Source organism: Telmatherina bonti, assembly GCF_933228915.1.
Source record: "Telmatherina bonti genome assembly, chromosome: 18".
Taxonomy (NCBI): Eukaryota; Metazoa; Chordata; class Actinopteri; order Atheriniformes; family Telmatherinidae; genus Telmatherina; species Telmatherina bonti.
This window is the reverse complement of record NC_136616.1, coordinates 29,398,740-29,414,926: the sequence shown is the minus strand read 5'-3', so window position 1 is coordinate 29,414,926 and position 16,187 is coordinate 29,398,740. Positions and strand designations below refer to the sequence as shown.

General features: G+C 40.6%; 1 long non-coding RNA gene across 1 annotated transcript; it reads right to left on the bottom strand.

Moving 5' to 3' along the window:
* Nucleotides 1–7,350: 7,350 nt before the first annotated feature.
* Nucleotides 7,351–8,741, bottom strand: LOC306768861. Its single transcript, XR_013771668.1, has 4 exons — nucleotides 8,601–8,741; nucleotides 8,303–8,465; nucleotides 8,005–8,094; nucleotides 7,351–7,677 (listed from the first exon to the last, which is right to left on the bottom strand). It is a non-coding gene; the product is annotated as an uncharacterized lncRNA (long non-coding RNA).
* Nucleotides 8,742–16,187: the final 7,446 nt, after the last annotated feature.

Here is a 16,187-nt window from a genome sequence, read left to right as displayed (position 1 = left end):
TAATTTAAATGACATTGCTGTATATTGATGACAAAAAGTCTCCTACATTGTTATGCATGTAATTTGGTTATTTTTTAAGGAGCTTAAACTAGATTTTCACTCTGAAAATATGTTATTGCAAACCAGCCAATCACAACATAGTACTTCGGAGTAACTGTGCTGCAAGCAAGGGTGCACATTGGGTCTTGAGGTGGTGCCCGTCAAGCCTCTGCATAGCATACAGCGGTGGCGCCGTAGTTTACCTTACGCAGAAGCACACGAGTAGAAATCTAGTTTTAGAAAAACAGAAAACAGAACAGTACCATGAAAACTCACCGGGCCGGGTTAAGTTGTATATAGCTGTCATGCAAGGAGCACGGTGGGGGGGCGGGCTGATAGGTAAAAGAGGAACAAAAAGAGGACACAGAGGAAGTTGAGGACATTAACAAATTGTTAATGTATTGTCTTTTATTTCTTCTGGTGTTTTCAGATGGTTGTAAACAACTTGACAGCAGTGTAGTACTGCTACTTCCTGTCAAAACTTATCCAACTCTGAACTCAGCACTGCCCTCTAGTGGATGAAATGATTTAACAACCATGGCAACAAAAAACACGTATGACAACATTAGAAACAGACATTCCAGTTTACGTACATAAAGGAGCATCAATGAGCCTTTAGATTGTCGGCTTGTGAATGGCTTCCAGGCAATAAATTAGCCACTTTGTCCACATTGTGAATGCATGTTATTGGAGGAAGCAGAAGCTGCCTTATTAGACATGGTTTATGTAGTTTCATTGAGACTGTAGACAACAAATTCATAATAAAAACGACTGAAGTAAATAATCTTTTTCAGGTGTTTTTCAGAACTGCTCCCCCTGTACTTGGAGGGTTAACCCTCTACCAGGTATTGGTCTTTCTGTACATATGAAGGTTCATATTTTATACTGAAGATGTGCAATGTTCATGAAGGGAAAGTTACTAAAACTTTGAGATTTATTATTTTGATTTGTTTAATTTTATTTAATATTTTCATGGCTCACATGAATAAAATGTTTGAAATGTTTCTGCTAAAATGAGGTATATGAAGCTTAGACCTATTCTGTTATCATCAGTTTGATCTTTTTGGTCCAAATAATGATCCAGGTGTTTATCTGGATAACCAGCAGTCCAAAACAGAAAGGGAAAAAAAAAAGCATTTGTTAAAGTTTAAATCATCTGCATCTCACCTTGTTGATCAACAGAAAGCATTTCAAACTGAACATGTTTTTGTCCACATGCGTGTGCTAACTATCAGGGTGTGTGTTCGCTTAGTTGACTCTCTTGATAAATGCAATTGGTATTTGATTTCTGTCTTATTGTTTGTTTGGTTGGGTTTTTTTTGGGGGTTGTTTTTTTGTTTTTCTTTTGTGCCGTGCTTGTTCTGATTCATCATTTCGATGCAGTTGCTACTAATTGCATCAGTTACCATAGAGGTGACTCACAAGTTGAGGCACAACAAGTACGCTCCATATGCTGTGTTCCTAGACAGCGGGAAGGAATGTGTGTACAAGCAAAAGGGCCTAAAATTAATATTTAGCCACCAGCCACATGCGGATAACATACTGGATTGCATGGAATAAAAGATTTAGGATTTATATTTAACAGGAACAAAATTATTAGATAAATTACCTACTTTTGTTTTGCTTGTTTGTTTTGTGATCATTAAACCAATAAAGAATATCTTGTTAGGTTGTTTAAACTTGGAAAAACTCTGTGTAAAGGCAAATCTTGATATCCAAGTAAGATTTGAAGTAATCTGTAAATCAGAGATTTTAAAGCATCATTTTACAGGAGTAAAATTTATTTTATTGTTTGCACTTTTGCTCCTGAACCACCTTATATGGTTGGCTGAAAAATATAATTTCTTGGCCTGCAACCAAAAACCAACGAGTTTAATGTCATGTGGGTTCATGATCAACAAGTTTACAATTTACTGATGTTTTCTTTTTTACATGTTTCAAATTGAAATCTGTGACCTGTGTATTATTCTTCTTGATATGCTGCTGACTTGTACAACTTTACAGTAAAAACTGATGTCTTTTAAGCAACTTTGGCTCCAGTTGTGGTTTGTTTTTCAGAACATTTAAGAAGTCTGTATGCAAAGTGAAGCCAAGGATCTAATTATTTTCTTTTAGGAATTTTAATAAATATTAGAATCAATCCATTACAAATTATTGCTGATAATTATTTTAATGTACATTCTGTTGCTCACTGGCAGCTTGTCTTATCTTTAGCTTTAGAAATAGAGTTCCCTCAGCCATTATAGCCTCAATGAAGACTAAAGTTTCACACAAACCACTTCATCTTTCTCTTTCTATTAATTCATCCCACCCTCCAGCACACTGCTCAGTCGGCAGCACTGTGCCGTCTTCCCTCGTCTAGAAGTTCCAATGGATTAGATGGGGGAATTTTTAAAAATATCTTTTTAAGGATTTTACGTTCATAGGGTATTTATAGACTGTCCGGTACCACTGCAGTCTGACTATAATAATTTACAGAGCTTTTGAGAAAATACTGCTGCAATGGGCCGGATTTATGATAGTGAGGGGGTGTAAAAGTAACACCAGACTTTATTTTTTACATGCTGATCGTCATTAGGTGAAGACCAACAGCTGAAGTTGATGCAGCAGCATTTCCAGCAGCTGCATCAACCTGCTGTGAGTTGCCATGGCTTACTGGAGCTATTGTCAGTTTGGCATTGGATGGAGTGACACGGAAAGTAGGGAGTGTGCTTACACTTTCATTGCACATTGCTAATGTGCATCTCTTGTATAATTAAAGCCCATGTGAAGTATATGAAATTGTAATTATAATAGTTTTTTCCTGCTAATCTTTTTGCAAATTAGATTTAATGTTGTTTAAACATGTATTGCAGCATCCAGTTAGCATGCAGTGCCTTCTCCAAAACTGCATGAAGTTAAACATGACATGTTTAACTTTGAAATGTAGCTAAATTAAATACTCAATATCAACATGCCTCTTAATGAACTCTGTTCTTTACATGTATTCCAGATGAAAATGGCATACGGCCATGCCATTTTAATATGGTAGTCCACATCTCAGGGTTCGGAGTTTGTGCGGTGAAAAACAAAGGAAAAGGGGCAATTAAGAACTTGGTGTGTGTGTTAATAATGGGGCTTTCTTCATGTTGAGTTCAGTTACAGTGGTGTCAGAGAAACATGTTACTAACCAATGAAAAGTTGAGCGTGGCCTTGAAAAAATGTTTGCTAGAGAGATCTAGTTGCTCCTCTTGACCAATGCTACATTGCATAGACCAGAGACAGCAGAGGCGCTGCTTGCCAAAAGGCAAGCCAGGCCAAAGCTTGGGGCCCCGAGCTAGAAGAGGGTTTCTCAGGGTCCAACCAATCAAGACAGAGCAGTGGCAATTTGCAATGACAGAGACTTACTACTACTGACCTCCCGAAAGGGGCCCCTCCTCTACTTCACAGTCTTGCCTCGAGTAGCTGTCCATCTTATGTAAAGAAACGGAAACAAGCAGTTTAAAAGAAGATGAGAAGTTTTCTATCTGGCAGGGACCAAAGAAAGAAAAATAAGAACAGGAAGAGATCAAGAGAGAGGCAAGAAGTGCAGATAATCCAGAAGCAAATTTTGCTAACAGCAGCTCAGCCTGTCTTCCTGATTCAATTCAATTTGATTAAATTCAACTTTATTTATATAGCGTCAAATCAAGGCAATGCCATCTCAAGATGACAGCAAAAAAAAAAAAAAAAAACATTATGAAAGCCAATTTATAACAGCTTATATAAGGAAACTAACAGATTGAGTTGGAGCCTCCAACTCAATCTTCCATCCTGAGCAAGCACACTGGCGACAGTGGGAAGGGGAAAAAACTCCCTTTTAACAGGAAGGAAACATCCAACAGAACCCGGCTCAAGGACAGGCAGCCATCTGCCTCTGCTGTGTGGGGGGAAGAGGACAGAAAGACAACAGACAACAGGAACTGCTACTCCTGGCCAGGAAGACCTGCTGAGACAGGAGACAAACATGATGATGCAACACTGTTATTGGGGGGGGGGGGGGGCATAAGAGGGAGAGATAAAGAGAGAGAGAGAAAGAAGCTCAGTGTATCAGGAAATGTCCCTCAGCAGTCTAAACCTATAGCAGCATAACTAAGGGATGCTAACCATCCCTAGCTATAGGACTTATCAAAAAGATAAGTCTTCAGCCTAGTCTTAAAGGTGGGGAGGGTGTCTGCTTCCCTAACACTAACTGGGAGCTTATTCCATAAGAGAGGGGCCTGATAACCAAAGGCTCTGCCTCCTGCTCAGCTCTTTGAGACTCTAGGAACCACAAGTAAGCCTGCAGTCTGGGAAAGAAGTACTCTGCTTGGTATGTAAGGAACTATGAGGTCTTTGATATATAGTGGTGCCTAGTTGTAGAGAGTGTTATATGAAAGGAGAAGGATTTCAAATTCTATTTTAGATTGAACAGGCAGCCAATGAAGAGAGGCTAAAACTGGAGAAATATGATCTCTCCTGTTGGTTCTGGTTAGGACTCTAGCTGCAGAATTCTGGATCAGCTGAAGGGTTTTCAGGGCATATTTAGGACAGCCCAGTAATAGAGAGTTACAGTAATCTAGTCTCGAAGTAACAAAAGCATGAACCAGTTTTTCTGCATCACTCTGAGACAGAATGTCCCTAATTTTGGCTATATTACGTAAATGAAAGAAGGCTGTTTTAGTAACCTGCTTAATATGTGGGCCAAAGAACAGGGCAGAGTCAAATATTACTCCAAGGTTTCTCACTGTAGCACTGGAAGCTAAGGTAATGCCATCCAGGTTCATTACAAAACTGGAAAATTTTGCTCTGAGTTTTTCAGATCCAAAAGTCACCTAGTACAATGACTTTATCAGTAGTCAGCACTAACTCAGACAAGAGATCCAAGAAGTCCGTCAGATACTCTGAGTAAGGCCCAGGTGGGCAATACACTAATGCTAGAAGGAGCAGCTTCTCTGAATTCCATTTTGAATGGGATAAATTTAATGTCAGGAATTCAAAGGATTTATAGTTATTTTAGAGCTTAGGACCAATTAATAATTCTGACTGCAAAATAGCTGCAACACCTTGTTGGAGTTTTTAAGTTTATATTATTTTCAGTTCATATTATGATAATCTTTTATTAATCTTATATTGGTACATTCTTCATTAATCTTCGTGTACAAGTTAAAAGTTTTCCTCTGTGTGAGAGAGTGCTTGAGAGCTGTTAACAGGAAAATTCCACCGAGGCCAAGGACACAGTGGAGCAGCCAAGATTGGATAAACATCTGGTTCTCATCAGGACGGCTTACAAGAAAAGAATACGCATACACATTGAACTTCTGAACCAACCAAATACACACAGGTGTAAACAGGTGTAACCAGGTTTCCATAAGACAGAATAAATCAATATGGTGATCACCTATCAAGTCACTGACTAATAAAGACTTATTTGAGAGGGATCTGACATTCATAGGTCACACTTTACTGTCTTATTTTGTCAGATTTTATTAGATCCATTGTTTTCACGATAAACCCCAAAAGTGTTATTGTGTTGTTTAATTCTTACTGCTGGGGAGTTGTATAAGGGGATTGATGATGACCTAGAGGCTGAAAATAAGAACAGGGAACTTGGATATTATCACAATAAATCTGTCTATTTCATCTTAAGTGTAAAACTAAGAAAGTTAAATGGGTAGCTGTAAATGTACATCGGTGTGTTTGACTAAATGGACGGTAGGTGTGTGAAGCCTGTTTTTATTGGTGACTGAGTCTGTTTGGAGATTGTAGTGAACATACCATTTGAACGTAAGCCGATCGGACAGAAGTAGATCGCTTTCCCAAATCTGTTGATGGTGCTAGATGTCTAAAACAGCTCCATGTTTTTTCTCTGAATGTGTGGCTAGTACCATGGGCCAGTGGATTGATGCAAATATCTATACTTCTCATAACAAAGCTATTGTTTGACACTGTTGTGGAATATTCGATGCTATTGGTGATATAGAGAGGCGCATATGATGGCAGGAGACTACATTTATTACAGACTAACACAGCTTTATTGTGGGACAAGGGGAAGGCATCTCTTCAGGACAAAGCCAGTTGCTTATATAGGCCTCATCCCTGCAGCAACACTTCTTTACATGGGAAGGCATGTCACAAGTTGCTAATTATACACTGTCCAAGCTGACTGGTGTTGATAGCATTGTTATGTTACTTCAACAGATATCATTGTTTACCAGGTGTAGAAGTTATATTGTTTACAAATGAAAAAGCTTCCATTTCTCAGCTCTGCCGTTGACTTTAATGAAAATATGTTATATTAGACACAGAACTTTATACTGTTTTTTTTTTTTATTGTGATCATAATCATGAGCAAGTATGAAGAGCAAAGTCATTAAATTGCAAAATTTCAAGCAAAAAGCATGGGTATCACACTAGTATCAGTGTAACTTGCCCTAGTTTACTTTGTGCAGGATTAATACCAAAACGTGTTGTATCCCTGAGGCCTAATAGTACCATGTTACCCTCTGTGGACAGCAGTCAACAGTTTGGTTTGAAAAGTTGTGTCTAGAAAATGAATTTCAGAACAATCCTTTATATATTGTGGGTTTTGAAATCTTGACTTCTGCATCAGATAGTTTTTTCTCTGCAGTTTCCAACAATCTTAACCAATACAAGTCTATCATGCAGTTGCTGTGTTGTGATTGGTTAAATGTCCCAACATGTTGTTGTACGGGCTTTTCTTTCCTTTCTCTGATACTAAACCAGTAAGTTCTCCTAAAACTAACATGGAGTTAGTTTTAGTAACATGGAGTCTGAACCAGCTCAAGCAAATGTATCAAACATTAAGGAAATTAAAGTGTCAGCCATTCCAAAAGAAGACAAAGTCAGGTTATTCTTGACCCACATCCTTTATTTTTATCTTTTGGTCTTTAAAATACTAAACAAACAGTTTATTAATAAATCAGAGAAAAGCATAATGTTGCAGTTTCACCTGAGCTGTGAAAAACACAACTGTCCATGGCCATGGACTAGACCATGTGTCATATCATTAAATAATCCCTGCAGAGCTGCAGGTTCACTGAAGACAGCCTTAGATACCCATCATCAACCCTACACCAATCACTGGATGAGTTTATGAACTTAAATGGTTTGTTCCTGATACAGATGAAAATCAATAAATCCCTATAATTCCTTCAATATCCACCTGAAGCTGTAAACTTTTATGGTCTTTCATGAAATCACCTCATGACTTCAGACTGTGTCTGAATCACTACATCTTAAATTAGCTGGGAATGTAGTAATGCAGGATAACAGTAGTCATACCTGATTATACTTCATGTTTAAGGAGTCCCAATAAAATATAGATTATAGAAACCTGGTGAAATTAAAATCCAATATACCCTTCATATTACCATCACCGTGTCCCCACTAAAACAGAGAAAACATGAACCGTAGAACCGGTCGGAGACGACAGTTTGGTCCTGTCTTCACATCACTTCCGCTAAAGCAGCTGCAGATTCCAGCTGTGGGACGTAAAGCTTCACACAGCAGCTGAAACTGAGCTCATCCTTCCACACGAGCTCCTGATCAGGACCACACACACGTCGGGGATCATCACACAGGTCGACAGCCATTCAGTCATGTCACCATGGAAACCAACTGGAAGATAATCAGGTGAAAATGTGACTATTTCCTGTAAACCATGTTGTCCTCTTTGTCATGTCTGGTTTTGTTTTTTGTTTTTTAGCCAATCAGCTCTCACATCTTAATCAGACTCACAGACATGACTTTTCCCTGATCTTTGACTGTCAGGATTCTTAGGCTCATGCACAACATGTAGCTCATGTCATTCATTTTATGGAGCAGACCTTTCTTTGACATCAGGGTGTTTTACATAAGTTTTTAGTTCAGACTTCCTTGAATTTTTCAAATCAATCATAAATACATGTTTAGATATGAAATGATGGCCATTTACTGCAGTCTTACCTAATAAATCCAAGCCATGCTGACAGAGGCTGAAGCTCCACGTTTGTATCTGACAGATCTGCGACGTCTACTAACTCCAGCAGAACAATTCTGAAAGTTAGAAACAAAAAGAATAAGTTCAGATTTTAGAAAAACACGATATTTTATCTCAAATTTAAGATTTTCACTGTGAACATTTACATGTAGCCGTTTTCAGATTTCTATCAGGTTATAATTATGATGTAACAAGAACAGATCAGTGTCTCATATAACCAGTATTAAGCAGCCCACAGTGAGTAAAGCTGCCAGCGAGGCGTACCGGGACGCAGGTGTTTCCCTCTTTGACACACAGCTTCAGTTTGCAGTGCAGGTAGACTTCACCAGAGTTCCCAGTGAACTGGAACACGTTAAAGGAGAAGTAGCTGGATGCTCCCTCTCCGTTTCCCTCCACTCTCACCGTCTGGTCAGCAGAGCTTGCACAGCTGCTCGCAAACAAGAACACACTTTTCTCAGCATCGGACACATAGTCTTATCGGCATGTGTCCGATAAGAGCCATCAGAAATCCCATGAACGACTGAATTGCAGTGAGGAGCTGCCCCTTCTCAGCGTGTCTCACCTGTTCTGGATCAGGTTGTGTCTCGGTGTGCTGGAGGACAATTCCTGATCAGTGGCCCAGCAGGAGTCCAACACTACAGCGATCAGGTCTGCATCCAACCCTTCGGTGTCCAGCTCCACCCAGATCTTCTGGTTCAGCAACACTTCAGTGCCAGAAGACACAACTTGTGTGAGGGCAGCGTCTGTGTAGGCCGTCATGGTTACAGTGTAGTTAAACTCTTCAGATGTGATGTGCTGGACCACGGAGCTGCAGACAACACACATAAACACACTTCAGCTTTTCTGACTCGCAAATCACACGACAGGTTTCACATAGATGACGTCATGAACCGCAACACACCTGTCTTTGATCCTGAAGGCCACAGTCTTAATTTCTGGCTGAATATGGATGCAGGAGAAGTCGATGTAGAACTGATCATGACGCGTGATGACTTCAGAGGTGTTCTGGGATACGATGGCATTCTTGTAGGTGACTTGGCTGTCGTTGGCCTGCAGGGTCAAACATGCAGATGGTTTGACTCAATAAGCTCCTTTGGCATGTGTGAGATGTTGACAGGAACTCAACATTAGGCAGCAAAAGATGCTAAGGAGGAGAAGCAGCAGAACACTGGAGGAGGTTCATTTGCCAGCAGAGAATAAAGAGGTTGAGGAGAAGACCCACCGTGATCACTGCACCACAGGTGTTGCTGGTGTCAAAGCTGAAAGTCACCATGTGGGTGTCCTCGTCCATAACACCCTTGCAGGTGTCATTATTCAGGTGCAACATGGAGTAGTCAATGTTTTTTTCCTCCAGGAGACACCCTACCAGACTGAGGGAAGCAGTATTCTGTGTGCAGACGGTTGGATCACCTGAAAATGACAATAATGATAAAGTGAAATGTTTTCTTTCAATCACTCAGTCCTGTTATGTTGCCGCCACAGCTGCTGTACCCAGAGAGTTGGAATCTTTGTAACTGGAGGCGAAAATGGCTCTACAGAGGCAGGTCTTGCCACCGCTGGACTTCATGGCACAGAACTCATGAGTACTGCAGGCCGTGTCCTGGCAAAAGGCCTCAGGGGAAGCTGCAGAAACACACATTGGTGAAATCGTTTAAACCGTGTGAGCAAGAAGAAGTAGAGGTGATTTAAATCAAGTTGCTCAGGTCTTACAGCACTCAGCGTCTGACCACCAGTCCCCCAGGGTGGCGTTTTTCAGGCTGCAGGCTCTGGCGTAGGCCCACAGGAACTGACACCTGAGACCGTCCACTGCAGGATATTTGCACAAAGTGTCGCTGCAGGCGGAGATGTAGGGAGCTGGATCCACCTCCGTGTTACAGGAGGAGAAGGGCTCCCCCTGCAGGATGTTACAGCTGTTCCACACATGGAAACACAGAACAGGACATCCAGTTCAATGAAAAGCTCATTTATGTTCATTTTCCACTGGGATGATGTCATGCAACATGACTCGTTTAATGCAATATGTCACTAAATCAGTGTATAGCAGCAGCAGATGTTTCCGGCTGGCTGGATGAATCTGCTCACCTTTCAGTGATGGCGCTGCAGTCGATCGTACTGTCAGCAGCTTCAGGGTACGGGGTGTCACAGCTGCAGGAGACACACACATATTCAGAGCTGCTGCTTTGCTCTGGATGGTTCATCCAGCACATGTTCTACATCTGAAGCTCATTCATCAGGCAGCAGCACAGTTAGTCGGTCTGCAGGAGGAGTTACCTGGAGGAGCTGTCCCCAGACAGCTTTGCACTTATAGAACTGCTGGAGTTTCCACACAGACCGTCCAGAGATGATCCAACGGGTACTGAAATGGTCCAGGACAGAAAGGGTGTCAGAAAACCATCAATGTTTAAACCGGATCAGCACAGCAGATCACTGAGGAACAGCAGACAGTTAATTAGTCTCATCAATGACACTTTCTGCACCTTCTATGTGGATCTGTGCTGTGTCGCCGTCAAAGAACACAGAAGCAGAGAGTCCCCCTGACGACACCTTGGCGTGGAGTCCAGTTTGGTCCTTGGAGAGCTCGACACCATAAACCTCCTGGACCGAGCTGTTGAGGGTCAGCGGTGTGTTGTCCACCTGAGTCACAGTGGAGAGAAAATGTGGTGGAAACTCAGAGTGAATCAAGCATCATCTTCTCACTGTTGCCACTGAGAGGAAAGACGAGAGATTTTACATCAAACTTTACTCTGACTGACAGGCTGAAATGTTGGCAGCTTACCAGGACTCTGCCGCCATGTCCCAGTACGATGTCACTGCCATCCACTCGCAGTGTCACACTGTCCACAAAGCTCACATCTGTGCGAAGTCGTTCACGGAAATTGGCCAGAAACAGATAATCAGGTTGCCAATCAGACACCAGAGCGTAGGAACAGCGATCTTCTATGAAGTCAACATCTTCGTGCACGTCAATGACAGCAGGACCGGTCACAGTGCAGGTTTGGCTCACCAAGCAGCTGACAGAGACAAGAGAGGAACACATACAAGTTACGCGACAGCTTTAACACTTTGTTTCCTCTGATCTGATTCATGTTAGAAAAAAAGACAAACAAAATTGAGAAAGAAAAAAAAAACTCCCTCAAACTCTCCTTTTGTGTTTTGTTGAAGCAGACTGAGATGGTGTCTCCAGAAGAGGAGAGTCAGTGAGAGAGAAGACACTGCGTCATCTCTATGCTGCTCTGTACGGATGTTTATTTTATTCATAAATTGCACTATTTTTTTGGCTTAAATCTCCACTTTTACCGACTCATGCTGACTATTGTGCGTCTTTAGTGGTTTTACACGTTTAAGGGAACGCAAAGATGGGTGTGATTGTATGTAAAGTCCAGTCTGGGACAATTGTTTCATCGTTCCAGTCCGATTCTGCTCAAACACACTTCTTTACACATGTAAAGAAGTTAAATACATCTTTAGGTCTGATGATCACACTGCTTTAGGTTTTGATTTAATGTTTTTTTTTTTTTTAAAAAAGAAGAAATAAAAGGGAAGTGTAAAGTAAACATATTTACGTTCCGCTTCCGTCACAACGCTCATCATCGTTGCATCGAGCAGAGATGCTGAGAGATCTGTTAAGAGTGCATGTGACTTCTGTGCAGGTGCTCGATATATAATGGAGACCAGTAGCAGAAAATCCTTTACCTGAGAAGCAAATGAGGAATTTCCTTCGTTTATAATCTCAAAGATCACGTTACTACACATCAGCCAAAAACACAAAGTAAAACACAAGATATTTAAATATTACAGTTTCATATGGTTTTAAAGGACATATTTGGAGATGATTTACTGACCCAAGGCCCTGCATCCACTGATGTCCACATAATCTTGGAAATCTAAGTCGGATACAACTGCAGAGGTCGTTAACGTGCCGTCAACATAAACATCAACATCCTGGACAGAAAGAAACACAGCCAACGATCAGACAACAGAGACAGAAGTTTCAACTTGTAATTCATTTAATCATTCTGAAAGGCTCGACTATCATCACTGTTCACACACCTACAGAACACACTCTTACCTTGTAGAGAGTACCAGTAAGGTCAGGATCCAGGGGAGGTGGAATGGAATAGTCAAACAGCATCGCTGTTTGATCTTCAAACTTGGCAAGTATCACATACATCTGTTACGAGAGAAAAGATTTAGTCTTCAAGTCTGATCTGAAAGCTACATAGAAAAATGTTTATTGTGCCAGAAAATCTTTTTTTAGTTTTAATTTATTTCTAACAACAAAATGTAATCTTATACAATCACTCACTTGTATCCCTTCATGAAAGGCATCAAATGTGATTGTACAGTTCATGGAGTTTGTAATTGTAGGCAACGCGGTTTTGTAGGTATTTTCATTCGCAGATGTTTCTTGAATCAACATGTCAACACCGTTGTCGGGAAATGGTGCATCAAGACAGTCATCTGGGACTGAAGAGTTGTAAAAGCCGTTGAAGCAGATATAAAACCCAGCGGAGAGACTCACCTGTTAAACATAAAACACACAAATTAAAGAACAGAAACAACTTTTCCTGAAAGTTTCCTGCACAGTTAAACGTCTAAATGTGTTTTAATTTCACGTTTCTCCACCTGCAGGACTCTCATTTTCACACATGATGCAAACAGCTTCCATCTAAATATGTCGATCATGTGATACACATGCATGATCGTGCGTTCAGGCAAAGAAATAGAGTTTGGTTCCCATTACCGTGTGTGTTGTTGAACTATTTATCATCTTATATGCAAATCAACCTGAATGGAGCTTTAAACAAACTGATTTCATGTAGATGAAACATTCATAGTGAGTAGATAACAAAAAGATATCCTCAGTGGTCCGGTTTCATCCTACTCACGTAGAGTGTGGTGTATTCTTTTTCATAGAACGTGAGGGGACAGGAGCTGATGTCGACTTCTGTATCTTGCGCAATATTCAGTGGAACAGCACCTGCAGAGATGGAGACACATGACAGGTCTGAGCTACAGTCTCTTGGACAAAAGTTCAAAGTGAATGTTTGCAGTTTGATGGAATAAAACAATGTCAGTCTGCAGCTCTGTGCTACAAACATGTCAGGATTATCCAGTGTTCCTGCACCTTCATCATCCCCTCACACTGTTTTTAATCTGACTCTCATCAGCTGCACCAGGAACATCCTTCAGTTCTGTGACTTCAGGTCTAATAACATGATAATATGTGTGTGTGTGTGTGTGTATATATATATATATATATATATATATATATATATATATTATATATATATATATATATATATATATATATATATATATATATATATATAGGTCTTTTCCTGCATCAGAGTTTCGCTGAGTTAAATGAGTTAAATGCAGGATTTTTACTGATTACAGAGATTAAATGTGGTTTTTTTTTCTGTTTTTTTTTTTTTTTAAACTCTCTTCATTTATGGGTGTGTGCATTTCTCTGCAACCAATTGATTGATGTGTGTTGATGTGGTTTACCTGTCAGAGAGATGACAGTGAACAGGTAGAGCAGGGGGCGGAGCATGTTGGAAGCCATCCAATCAGCTGGCAGAAGGCTGGAACACACACATTTGATTGGACGAAAACTTTCAGACACAGTAATTTTCTTTAAGTGGAGAATAAAGCTCAGTGCAACAAGATGACGGCTCGATTCTCTCAATGTTTACAGGTTGGATTAAAGAAAAAACACTGACTACTGTTCTTTTATCACATTTGATCAACCAGTGCAGCCAGTAATTCTATTTCCAATCCCACTGTCTAAATGATGGTGTGTCTAGTAAAGCTCAACCTGAACCTGCAACACCACAGCTTGTCTTCCACCTTAAAGTTTTATTATTTTTGATATTTTATTATTGGGTAAAAGTAAAAGGACATGTGATGCTTCTTCCTTTAATAGGAAGAAAATAATGTATTAGATGTGTTTTATTTGTCTTAAGCTGCAGTAATATTCAGGAGCCTTCATGTTCCCAACAATAGAATTATGTTAACATATTGTCAACCTGCAGAGACAATTCAGGAGACATCTGGTATGTAGACTAACTTTAAACCGTTGCTAATGTACTGTAGAACCACTAATTTTGCTCTGTTCACCTCAAGTTTCCTCTTTTGTTGCTTTAATCTTAAAAAGAAGGCAACATTTTTTCCAAAAAGATCTCATTGAAACAGAGAAAGACTGATGTAAACCTGATGTGAAAATCTATTTCTAAACAGAAGGAGGACTGTGGATTTTCTCCTCCATCAGTTGCAGTGAAAACACGCCGTTAACCCTTTAAAAACCACAGAGATAATCGCCACAAGCTGTTAAATAGTGTAACTGCCCTTTAAATATGGGTTAGATGCACTCCAGAAGACAGAACAGGTGTACAACACATCTTACCCGCTGCAGCTGTTCTGAAGTATGGAGGTGATGAAGACTCTGAAGATCTGACAGCTGTTGGACAGATGTGTCTTGTGGTGTCTCTGTGGAAGACGCGCTGACTCTCCCTCTCCATCGGCCCCTTTTTATGTCCATTTTCGCTCCTTTCCACACCCAGAGGATGACAAGGGGAGGGGTGGAGGTGGAGAAAAGAGTGGTGCTACCTGATGGGAACCTCCCTCTAACGTGCTGGATGTATCCTCAGCATCTTGTCCTGCAGGTAAGATGACACAGCAGGGACACATTGATGAGAATATGTATAAAAAGTACATTCTCTGTGCCTGATGAGTGTTTTTAAGATGAAAAAAGTGGAATTCAGCTTTCATGACGCTACAAGGTTTTTATTGCAGTTTTACAGAAACAAGGTTTGTTTGTTTTTCTGTCCTTATTTTTATCTGTTTATTTATTTAAACAAGCTTTTCTATAAATTCATACAAATCATCAACATTAAGACAAAAACTGAGTCTTGACCATCAAAAGCTATTCTTTCTTCTTCTTCTTTTTTAAAATTGAATCTTAAATCTCAATAAAACATGTGGCTGGTTAAAGTTTAACTGATATAACTTCTTGGTATGTAGGACGGCAAGCAGGTTTTACAGCAATTAGAGGTCATTTTTCTGCATTCTTATGATGCTTTTCTTAAATTTACACTGACATCTAGAACATTGCTCTGGTCTTATATGACTCACCTTGATGCAGAGAAAATTCCTGAGAAAAGCTCTGATGTTCTGATGCTGGCAGGACTTGTGCAGCAGCATTTTATTATTTGGACTTTTTCTGAGCAGATCATCGGGTACAACCCTGAACCCTGAATGACAGTTTCCCACCTGCTGCAGGGAACAGCTGGCTGAAAGCACAGTCATACCTACTGTTCATGCAGGTTGTACATGTCCTATAGCTTTAAGAACCACTTCACAGTTTAATTTTACTTCTGCAGCCTGTTCAGAGCTAGGCTCTCATATAAAACAGTAGTTTTTAGATGATCTGCACTTTGTTGCTGCTGCTTTCACTCAGTCTGAGCTGACAGTGTACTTTAATAGTGATCATATTTATTCTACATCCTGTATTATAGAAAGCTGCTCAGGACTTCTGATGACTCTGGTGGCATGAGCCATCTTTTATGGGTGAGTCTGCCGGTCTAGCAGCATCACTGACAGGCACAGGAAGAGAATGGACAGCCTGGTGAGAAGGACCAGCTCTGTCCTGGGATGCCCCCCAGACTCAGTGGAGGTGGTGGGAATCAGGAGGATGATGGCTAAACTGTCATCCATGTTAAACATCTCATCCCACCATCTACAGGGCACCGTTCAGAGAGCGGCTGCTCCATCCACGCCGTGAATGTGTGTCAGACGACACAACAAACATAAAGCTGGCTGGTCTGCAGACCAGTAGACAATAGACAACAAATACCAGACCTATCACTGGTCTCTGCATGAAAACATCCCACTCTTGTGTCATTTCACTGTTTTGCACTGATTTAATTCACTCATTTCTTCCTTTTCTTCATCGCTTATTATGAAATTGAATAATTGTATTTTTCATGTTCAATATTATTCTTATGGGCTGCATGGTGACATAGTGGTTAGCATTGTGGCCTCAAAGCAAGAAGGTTGCTGGTTCGATCCTCAGCTGGGATGAGGTTTGGTCAGTGGTCTTTCTGTATGCGTGGGTTCTCTCCGGGTACTCCAGCTTCCTCCCACC